Consider the following 12,372-nt stretch of genomic DNA (forward strand, 5'->3'; position numbering starts at 1 on the left):
TGGGATCTTCGTGAACATTGTTATCATTGTTTCACCTGTAATTTTGATACATCAAAATAAGGGACGGTTTAATGTTTAAAATTTAAAAACAATGAGCTTTTATATAGAGCTATATACATCCACTAAACGTGCTCAAAGCGACATTAAACATGCCCAGGTGCTCATTTTACACCTGAGTACGGTAAGTGAATGTGAGTAAAGAGCCTTCTCCAAGGACTCAACTATGCGCCGAGCGAGTCTCGACGCCTGTACCTTCCGGTCCGAAAACGAGTGTCATACCACTAGACCACATAGCCGCATGTTATAAGTTAATATTAACTCCCGAAATGTCATAGCTACTAAACACAAAAAAATTGATTTTGTTAAACTCTCACTCATAAGCAATTAGGACATACTACACATATTATGTACAAAGAAAACAAGCTTTCAAACATCATTAAATACTGTTGGTTAAAAACAAAAGAATTTTCTTCAAATTTTGTGATGTTCAAAACAAATCTGAAAAAAATGTTTATTGAATCCTAACAAATGTCACAGTTTTCTCGTAGTTGGTAAGGAGAGGGTTAAAACATTGCAATATTCTCTAAATAATGTGCTCAAAGCGCTTAACAAGCTCTCTTGAGACATAAACAACAACTACAACAGAGAAGGAACTACAAGTGTTCCAGACCAATAAATGTCTACAAAAAGTACTATGAATCTTCTGGGCCGTTGCCATTCGAAATGAGGATCTCTTCCAGAAAACTGGGGATGTGCAAAATTACACACACCATCAGAACCAGACGTGGGAGTTGGTTTGGTTATGTCTGCAGGATGTCATCACTTTACACACATTATCCCACTTGACTCAAGTGTGAATAAGTAAGGCAATTGGGTGTCAAGTCAGAATGATAAAAATGAGAAATTAAAGTTGTTTGTTTTTTATGTTTTTCTCGTCTTTTTTAATTATCGTTGTTTATTGTTTTTTTTTCTCATTTCTTTTGTGCTGTTTTCCTTTCGTTTATTCATTTATTTTTTAAGTTTAAGAACAGTAATTGAATATCATCAATAAAGCACGAACAGCAGATCATTTAACTCACATTCTATAAGTTAAGCTAAAAATTAAGTTTTATGACTCAGGTTGGCCAATCGTTTTGGAAACAATTGATATCATAAATTTATCGTAGACAGGCCACCACTGCTTTTGAAGGACACCACAATGATAGCCCAATGGTAATATGACACATGACCTTGCAATCTGTAGACTGAACGCTCGAGTACCGCACGCGGGAGATACAAATTTGAATCCTTGGAAAAATCTCACGTTTTGGTCTCACCAATTTCATTTGCAAAAGTAGTACCAGGCATGTAGCAACGATTTCTCTGTCAAACAAAAAGGATTAACATCATATTGGCGCAGCATTATATTGTCATACATGCTCAGTGTTGCTTTGTCTTACTAACTCACTCATTCACTCAAACCTCTCGGCTCTGTCGAGTGCTTGAGCCAACAGCAAGTGATCGTCAATGTTTTCAGTCTTTCGCTGCATGGGTTGCAGACTGTGGGCTGAGGTCCTGGGCTTTTAAATTCTTTCTGCACAGTTCTTCTCCGGGCCTCCTTTTTCACTGTTAAGTCCAGCGCATCAGAGTAGGGACCAGAATTTCCACGACCTGTCACCCATCCGGCTTCTTACCGAGATAAACTTTGTTTGACTTTTGATACTGTACCGCTGAGCCAACGAGCAACAGAAAAAGCTTTCCTGTCTCCAAAAGGTTAGTAAGTTTTGCATTCAATGATAACTACTTGTATTGAAATGATTTAAAAGAAATCCCACAAATCTTGCCGTACAACCCTGGGCATTCATCCAGCATTCTCAAGTACAGCTGTATGTCAAACCCATATTATTGTGTCAGTAAAATGATTACTTGGATTCTACTCACTCCAAGTGAATTTAAAAAATACGACTATAACAGCAGCATAAACAAATAATAATAAAAAATGTAACAACAACAAAAAATCAACAGATATAATATAATAAAGCAAGAAGGAAAGAAAAAAGCAAAATAAATGAATAAATAAACCAAATTTTATATATTATAAAAAGTCACAGAAAGAAATAGCAACTATAAAAACACAACAACTACAACAACAAAAACAACAACAACGACAACAACAACAACAAAACAACAACTACTACCACTACTACTACTACTACTACTACTACTACTACTACTACTACTACTACTACTACTACTACTACTACTACTACTACTACTACTACTATTACTACTACTACTACTACTACTACTACTACTACTACTACTACTACTACTACTACTACTACTACTACTACTACTACTAATACTTCTACCACCACCACCACCACCACCACCACTATTAATACTACATACACCACCACCACCACCACCACCACCACCACAACTTATACTACCAATACAAAATTTCAATCAAACAGATGAGCACAACACGCTATGAAATAAATGATGACACATCAGCCGAGCCATCAAACATCACAACCGCGATACAAATAGCACATTAAGAAGATCTTTACAGTCAGCGCAAGCATTCAGCCTTAATCTCAAACCGTAATTAGTTTAAGTCAACATGCACAGGTACAGTTCACCCACCTGTTTAAAAACGGTTTTATCTCTTTTTTTTATCTTCTTCACAAAATCTAATAATAAACTTAATAACTACGAGTTTGTCAACTGATCCAGACATTTGTCAGATTTGCATAATTTGGACAGGAGTTGCACATTTGTAACATTTTACACAAGACTTTTTATGTCTCAGTTTGTCGACAACATGGCTATTCAATTCTCCAACCCCCCGCCCCCCCCCTTTTTTTTTTCCTCTACTCTGTTCGTCTTCTTCCAAAAATAGCATCTTATAATTTCCAGAGACATCAAGCATGTCCATCAGGATTTTTCCTTGGGTTTCTATAGTGTAAACTGGTCAGTAACAATTTCCGGTTTCCTTTTGTATGCTATCGGACAAAATTGTAAAACACTGACTTGGAGCTGTGATGAGTTTTACAGCCTTGACGTATACGTTTGAAGGTTACAACCAAGTAAAAGATATTTCATTCATGTATATTTTGATAGTTTTGGATTAATAATAAGTGGAGAAGGAGGATATCGAGAGTGAAATGGCAGCTAGTGGATGGCATTGGGGACAGATGGCAAATTATGGCCTCCAACCGAGAAAGATGGCGTTCCATCGTGTCAGTCTTATATGCTGATCAAATACCAAGAGGATAAGTAAAAGTAAAGTAAGATCAATAAGATATTTTACTGTTCAGAGGAGCTCCGGCCCTCTTTCTTAGGATGTTTGAAATCGAAGATTGCAAAAGCTAAAACGTTTAAACAAACAGCATTAACACACTCAATCCTAACACCGACTATATCCGTATTTTACCCGGGTTACTTTTACCCCATGCCTATTTATTACATTTTTCTGAGACAAATTATAGGCGTAGTATCAAAGCTAATGTTTTTTTCCATTTTGAGTCAATGATAGTTGAATAAAACTATTTATGTACATGCTCATTTTAAATACATTTTTTCCAATTTTGAAAAGTAGCAAAAATCTCTAGTATTGAGTGAGTTAAACTGTTTTACTTTTACAAAAATGTTCGCTTTTATATCGTGTATGACAAACACGGCGTCTCTTGGAAGATGTCAGGTTTTCAATACGCTCGATTGAACTGGTCTCCCAAATGTCAACCAAAGTTTGAAACAGAATTTGTTATCGTTATTGTTGTGTGAAAGGGCAATTAGTTCTATTTTCATTATATTAAGGCCCCATAGAATTTCAATTGGGTTCATACCGGGAAAAACAACTGGCCAAGGATCAATGATAGGATGTTATTATCATTCTAAAACGTTCTAAATTTAATGGAATAATGAGCAGATGCGTTGTCATGTTAGGAAACGATATTTTGTCCGGCTTTAAATCCAGGAATACTGTGTAGTAATATCTATTTTGGCATTTAGTCCTCCTTGTATTCATACTAAATTTGTTTTCAACGTTCCGGTAATCCATCCACAAACCAGTACTGAACCGTGGTCACGATTAGGAAGTTCCACAGTTTTATCTGAATGATATATTCTATTTACCTTTGAAACGATACCAATGCATTCTAGTATCTTTGTTGTCAACATAGAAGAGAGATTCATCAGTAAATAGGACATTGCTCCATTTACTTGAACGACCGCAATTGGATTCAGTAGTTTGATGTCACGCCGCCCGGCAACGGCGGCCATCTTGGTTCTAAACAAAGAAAATCATTACTTTTTATTCTTCATGCTGGCTAGAACTTTTCATATGCCTTGTGATCAGAATGTGTAAAAGTCAAAACATGATCAAATTTATGTGTTTTTTTTTTATCCTCTGGATACGCTTTTATGCTCGCCGGGGAAATATTTCATACGGGCGTCCGTCATTGTTTCGATAGTTTAGAGCCAGTGTTACTAAGTTACCATGCGTCATTAGGAAGGAAGTGACGTTACGACTGTTGAAGAGTATTCCGCCAGAAAGAATTGAAAAACCACAAAACTGAAAGAAACGAAAGTCTTTTGACAAACATATTCTTCAAATTAGATAGATAATATCAAATTATGAGTTCATCCATGGTCTATATCGTATGCCCTCTGTTGACAAACCTTCCGTTTGGACAGATGAAATCAAATGACTTCATCCATATTGGTTTATTCCATGAATTATTAAATCCGTGAAGAAATGTTTTACAAACGTTAAATCCCTTTACTTCCTTACCAGCTATTTTTCCAGGATATCTCCTAAAACTTCACACCCAATAACACAAAATAGATTTTTATCACTCAAACACAATATCAGTAAAATTCTTGTGATACATAATTTCTTTAGCAAAACATGCTCTACAACACACAGTTCGTTTTCTTTAAGTTTTATGATGTACAAAAGAAATTTGAATAAGAAAAATGTTGGTTGTATCGTAACGAATGTGACGATTTTCCTATAGTTGGTAAGTTCGTTAAGCTAAACGAATGCAGTAAAATATTTAAAACTATCAATTTGCTCGTTTTAATTACAAGCAATCACTCTTACAGTTTTGCTATTTTCAAAATTTTGATTTCCAAGATATTGAAAACGGTGTCTTTGCTTCCATAACTTAAAAAAAACCCAAGAAAAATATACAAGTTGACCTTTTTTTTTATATCAGATAGCAACGAAAGCCAAGCTGCCAACTCATCAAAACCGGCTTCGTCAAATGACCGATCATTATGCTTCAGCAGATTTTCTAAATTATCATTTGAGTCAACAGGAGATAAAATTACCATTAATTTAGAAAAGGATCACACGTTACTTGTTTTTCACTTTGTAAAAATAGTTTAAACTTATTTAGATTCGCCACTAATTCTGTGTTCTTTGGCAAAATTCAACATTGGCTGCACCGAACAATTTTGACCCTGACCTTATTATTTTTTTTCTATGGAATAGATAGATTCCACTCAAATTCTGATGATGCTCACTGACATCTAGAAATGTTGTTCTTTTCAGAAATAGTTTTATACGGCAGTCTGTTAAAAAAAAAAAAAAAAAAAAAAAAAAAAAAAAAAAAAAAGCAACAACCGCCGAACAGAAAGAGCAAGCACATCAATTTCAGGCATTGAAGAAGATGGAGATGCAAAAAGAAAGCGATTTATTTATGGAAAGCAATGATGATTTCATCTTCTATTGTTTTCTTTTGAGAAATATAAAAAACAAACCAAAAAAAAAAAAGGAAAAAACAAACAAGCCCAAAACATTAAAAACAAAATAAACACAAAACAAACACATACACGCGCATAAAAACAACTCCCCCCTCCCCAACCAACCCCCCCCCCCTCAAAAAAAAAACAAAAAAAAAAAACAAAAAAAAACAGAAAAAAAAACAAAAACAAAACAAAACAACAAAAACAAAACAAAAACAAAACAAAACCAAAAAAAAAACAGAAAGAAAGAAAACAAAACAAAGCAAAACAACCAAAACTGGTTTAGGTCACGTATCCAATGAAATTTGATGACTTGTTCAAAATATTTTGACAAAAATTCATCAAAGAATGATAATATTTACTTGTACAACAGTCTTCTATTTAACTTGTCAGCCAATGAGAGTACATTCTACAAAGTTTCCACGATTTGGTGTAGCTATCGGTACAGAAATATTGCCTTTAATGTACATGGGATGTACCCAAGTCTTTGTCTCAATTTCCACAAAAAACACTGAACACATTCGCTTTAACAAAATGAGGACAAGGTCTTGTTTGAGTGACCTCTTTGGAAACCAAAAACATACGATCTCCTGCTTTGAATCAAAACAAACGGGTGTCAGTCAATGCCACCCAATATCCTGTTTTATATTATGATAATTATTATGTGATCCACTTTCTCAAAACTATGTTATATCGGAGAAGTGTTGATGATGAAATTTGAACTTATTAATAAAATATATCAAACTTGGTATCGAATGATGTGTTTGATCGAGTGACTTAGTTGACTTTGACTTATGAGCCTTTCGCGTCTCTATCAAAGGATCGGAACGCCTCGGCTGCCTCCACGAGTTCGTACATAAGGTCCTTCCAAGATTCTCTGTCACTGGCTAAAGTTTAAATATTTTTATTTTAGATCTTCATGTGTTTTTTATGTGTTTATTGGGACAACATGGCTGACACCTGACACGTTGAACTCCGGTTCAACGAATAGTATTTTGCTTTAGGACCCCTTCGTGTATATAATTCCTTCCAGAGTGCTTGATATAGTAGGATTAATATATCAAGAGATCACAAACCCCCCCCCCCCCCCCACACAAAAAAAAAAAAACAAAAACAAAAAAACAAAAAACGAAAAAAAACCCAGCAAATGCGCCGCTCTTTGTCGGCTTGAATCTTTAAAACTCTTCATTGGGTTTTATTTTAAATTCAAAACACAAATAAAACAAATTATTATTATATATAGGCTGTCAAAATTTTATGAATATGAATTGAGAAACTAAAAAAGATACAGCGATTTTTCTATACCGTGTTCAGAAATACAATATCAGAGAAAAATGGCGCAACATTGCAGATAGTAAAATGGCGATGATCTTAGCTTTTACTTTTGGTGGCATTTTTAGCAAACATTAATTGTGTCACCATACACATTAATTTAATCAAAATTCCCCTCATCATGTAAGAAATTGTCTATGTAGCACACTCACATGTCTATTTTGGTCCAACGATTATAAAGTTAACACTTTAAATGATCAATGGCACCGACGTCCTCTTTAACCCTTTCCCTACCAACTATAGATAGAATGCGCTTGGCCAAGGAGTTAACAACATTGCCATCCGGAAGTATAACGGACCAACACACAAACTCTGTGTAACCATGGACTTTTATAGTCTGGTTAATGCAGTTTAGTGAGAACAACTCACAAACGCGGATGGCAAAAACAATAACAAAGGCATGAGTGACGTCATCTGCATACTATCTATAGGAAAATCGTCACATTCGTTACGATACAACTAACATTTGTCTTGTTCAATTTTCTCTTGTAAAATTTAAATAAAATGAACATTGTGTTGTGAACATGTTTTGCTAAAGAAATTATGTAGGTATATCGGTAGAACCTACTGCTGTTGTGTTTGAGTGATAAAAATATAATTTGTGTTAGATGGGTGCCAAGTTTTGGGGAAATGGCTGGTAAGGAGAGAGTTAATGACGCAGCGTAGTCTCTTTTTCCAACTTGATATGAACTTCCGAATTTCCTCAGTTGTTATCTCAACCCAACATAAACTAATTCTTTCTCTCAAGGTTTCTTCTGTGAATGCAGATCTTTGTCTACTATAAACGTTCTCTGTCAAAGAATTCCAAATTGCGTAACCGTTGGATTCAGATCGGGTGAATAAAGCGGAAGTTGTCTTTCTCTATGAAATGAATATTATTATTCCGACTCGGAAGAAAAGCTTGTGTTCTTTGGTTCGTATGGGATGTAGTAGCGCCATCTTATTGAATAATGGAATTCCTTCCTTGATAAAGGTGTTCACAGTCTGACAAAAGATTAACTGGATGTGCATAAAGATTCCCAGGCATGGCAAAACCAGTTTCTTGAAGAAGGGTTTTGAACCCGAGACGTTCCGTGTTTGGTATTTTTGTTCTTTTTTGTTTGTTGAAGCTGTTATGTTCATTTTTGTTTATTACTTTTTACAGTCCACAGCTTCTAACAGCTTATTATGACTTTTAAAAATTACAACGTGCAAATTCCACAATAATCTGCGTCATCCTTTCGCCGATACCGACATTTTTAGGTGGTGTTAGATACAAGATTTTATATCATTCAAAAACCGCTCATTCTTTTACATTAATATTTTGTGATTCTATTAATAAAAAATAGTTCTAAAAGTAATTTAAGTTTGGAAAAGATATCTTTACAACTTTTGACAATACAAAGAAATAAACAGCGGCGCGTTTTCTGTGATCACCTGATAGTTTGCTTAAACACAAAAGTTAATTTGAACCAGTGCCATATAAAGAAAGAAAGAAAAATACAAGAAAAAAAAAACATCCCAAAAGATCAGCCTGCATCGACTGGTAATCAGGAGGTCTGAGGTTCAATCCCCAGTGGAGGTAGGCTGGTTTTTTCTTGTATTTTTTTGCTTCCTTTGTCTGGCACCAGCGCCTGTTCCCTAATTTGTCAATTTGATGTTTAGTGTAGAAGCGTGGCGTCGGTTGCTCGGCATATAATGTAAAGCGATGTTGTGCTTGATCAATAGCCACGTTATGTTCCTTGGCTATGGGTTTTAAGCACAGATTCAGTTGAGAATTACTCCCGGGCTAGAGGCAGTGACCAATAAAGTAAGAGTTTTAGTACAAAATGGGCTCATGACAGGCGACTAAAACTGCATGGACGTGTTGGAGAAATGATCAAGAAAGTTTTTGAAGCGAATGTAGTATGGGTAAACTGTGTAAATATGCGATATAGCTCGCTTGGAGAATAGATTAAGCAATAAAAATTCCATTAGGCTTGATGTAATTACAATGTATCAAAACGACAAATTAGGGAGTAGGCGAGCTGCGTTGTTTTTAGAAACACAATATGTGCAATATTAACCAAAATAGCACATACCGTGTTCGCAAAAAAACAGCATCATGGATGTAAGATAGGCATCTGAAAAAGTATGTATAAATCGTGCCAGACAAAGCAAGAAAGTAAAATACAAGAAAAATAAAACGTTAGCCAACTCCCCCCCCCCCCCCCCCCCCCCAAAAAAAAAAAAAAAAAAAAAAAAAAAAAAAAAAAAAAAAAAAAAAAAAACAAGAACAAAAAATAAAACAACAAAAAACAAAAACAAAACCAAAACCAAACAAAACAAACACAACCCCCCCCCCCCCCCCCAAAAAAAAAAATCCCCCCAAAAAACAAACAAAATCGGCTGGGTATCGAATTTCAGACATCCTGAGTACCCATAATCTGAGGTTCGAACCTCCGTCACGGAAGGCTAATTCTTTTTGGGATGGTTTATTATTTTCTTTTCTTGCTTTGTCTGGCACTATTTCATACACATTTTTTCAGATCTTTACAATACATCACATTTATATTACAGCCTTCATCTACAGTTCCATACCATAATCTAATCCCTCTGATGTGTATTGTTTAGTCACTCTCACTCACTCACTCACTCAATCCCATGACCAGATGGTCGTCGGGGGGACTTGCTGAAGCAGAAGTTACAGTCTTCCTCCATGCCTGCCTGTTGTTAAACCCTATGTAGCAGCTCCGGAACCGTTTAGCCAAACATCAACTACAAAGTTCCCAGGTTTAACATGTAAAATACTCTACTCACGTATAAAAAATAGCCGGTTTGATCTTGGTTAAAATCGATTAAAAAACAATAATTGGCCCTTTGTCCATCTATCTGTGATTGGGTGTCTGGGTTAGTCAGGTGTGACGGAAAGTACTTTGCGATAACCAAGAGTCGTATTAAAAGGATGGCATGCAAGTGCTAGATGTCTTGTTGATGGTACAAAAACATGGATAAACACCATCTCCGCCTATATTATCCTTCCGGCTTATATGGCCTTCTGTTATACATGCTGACCTTTGCCCATCCATCTGTGATTAGGTGTCTGGGTTAGTCAGATTTGGCGGAAAGTACTTGCGATAATCAAGAGTCGTATCCAAACGATAACATTCAAGTGTTGGATGTCTTTTTGGTAGTACAGAAACATGGATCAACACCATCTCCGCCTAAAGCCTCGTGGCTTTAAAGAGCTACATCACTTACCAACAAAGTGATGTGCATATAATATAATATTTACAGGTCTGACAAGTGGACGCAATTATGGGCCTGTTTTAACTCACTCAACCCTAACACCGACTATATCCGTAGTTAACCAGGGTTACTTTTACACCATGCCTATTTATTACATTTTTATGAGACAAATTATAGGCGTAGTATCGAAGCTAATGTTTTTAATTTTTACATGTTAATGGTAGTTGAATAAAACTATGCACATGCTTATTTTTAATACATTTTTTTCCAGTTTTGAAAAGTATCAAAAATCTCTAGGACTGAGTGAGTTAACGTTGTTGTAATGGTAAGAAATAATTTGCAGTGGTTTGAGAGTTTTTCCATCACACCAATGAGCCCATATTCATTACGGGTGATCAGACCTGCATATAATTACACGTCGCTTACAATGCATTTAAGTGATAAAACAAAAATTTAAAAGACAAACAAGCAATAATCCAGTAACTGAAGAAAAGAAAACCCCGAACCATTTAAAGCAAAACGCATGTTCTTTATGACAAATCATAGCTGATATGCTATCAAACAAGTAAAGAATGATTGTGGTCGGGAACAAAACTATCACCAATCAATCAATCAATCAATCAATCAATCAATCAATCAATCAATCAATCATTCAATCAATCAATCATTCACTCAATCAATGAATGAATGAATCAATCAATCATTCACTCAATCAATCAATCAATCAATCAATCAATCAATCATTCACTCAATCAATCAACCCATAAATCACTTAATCAATTATTAAATCAATCAATGAATGAATAAATAAAGATGCATAAAATTACACATACAAACCAACCAAAAAAAAAAAAAAAAAAATAAACCCCCCAAAAAACAAAACAAAATAAAAATCCAAAGAACAGAAAAAAAAGAAAGCGAAAAAAGAAAACAAAACAATTAAAAAAAAAACAACAACAAAAGAAGAAAAAAAATAAGAAAAAAAAACAAACAAAACAAACAAAATAAAAACAAAACAATTAAATGATATAAATGATTGGACTTACCATCCAAATTCCAAATCCAAAGCCAACGAAAAAAAATAAATTAAAGTTAGGAAATATCAATCAATTCACGTTTATTTAATCGATTCCCCAAAACAACAACAACAACAACAACAACAACAACAACAACAGCAGCAACAGAACATCTCACTATCCGTCTTGTGTCTTAACACACCGACAACGACCAACGAAATGACAGAGACACTTTTTGTCTAACACCTATACCTATAGTTTTATAGTGTTCGTCTCCTCTTCTCTCTTTTTTCCCCCTCTTTTCCGAAAACGAACGAACTTTTCAACCGCCTATTTATTATTCATCCCCAATGCAGACAGATGCAGCAAAGATAAGCATTAGGACATCTGAATCTAATATTAGAATGGATATATTTATAGCCTATAATTTGAAAACAAAAAAAAAAAAAAAAAAAAAAACCCACAAAAAACAAGGCAGACGAAGCCGACACCTCACGCCGTCACTGCGACCTGGACGCAACGCAACTATTAACATTCAACTCCCCTTATCTGACCAAAAGAAGAATCCAAAAAAAAAAAATCGTTATTTTCACTCTGGCCAGAAAAATAAAATTAACCTGAGATATTCATCGATTTAATTGACACAAAACACGTAAAAAGTCTAAAACACAAAGACTTGATTGGATTCTCGGGTTTGATCCTTTGCCACAATTATTAAAGAACCATCTTATTCAATCCATATTATAACACGAAGCTAGTACTATTATGTGGCCAAATTAAAATAACGACGTGATAAAATTACCGGCAGAACAGGTAACATTGACAGTTATATTTTTTATGGCGGTGGTCTCCCCTTACCACAGCTCGCCCACCACTAAAATGCTCTCGTACCCACTTCATGTCTTCGCCTACTTTCCTCTCATCGTTCTCTTCTCTTGTTCTTGTCACCCCTCCGTCAGGTCCTGCTTTTTCTCCCCCCCCCCCCCCCCCCACACACACACACACTCCACTCCACCCTTTCCGCAATCGTGAAGTTCTATCTTGTTATTAACAATTAAATCTATTAATAAGTACTTATCTT

General features: G+C 35.2%; 1 protein-coding gene across 1 annotated transcript in view; it reads right to left on the reverse strand.

Moving 5' to 3' along the window:
* The window catches only part of LOC144975325 (uncharacterized), a 23,675-nt gene extending 12,041 nt beyond the window's left edge, over positions 1 to 11,634 (reverse strand). The window contains exons 1-2 of the mRNA XM_078919297.1: positions 11,322 to 11,634; positions 1 to 35 (exon numbers count right to left, since the gene is read on the reverse strand). The exon at positions 1 to 35 is cut by the window's left edge and continues 351 nt beyond it. The gene's annotated coding sequence lies outside the window, so the exon portion shown is untranslated. The remainder of the gene's footprint in view (positions 36 to 11,321) is intronic.
* Between the last annotated feature and the right edge of the window lie 738 nt (positions 11,635 to 12,372).

The sequence above is a fragment of the Berghia stephanieae genome, chromosome 6, assembly GCF_034508935.2.
Source record: "Berghia stephanieae isolate SIO BIC M18660-M18661 chromosome 6, UCSD_Bste_1.3, whole genome shotgun sequence".
Taxonomy (NCBI): Eukaryota; Metazoa; Mollusca; class Gastropoda; order Nudibranchia; family Aeolidiidae; genus Berghia; species Berghia stephanieae.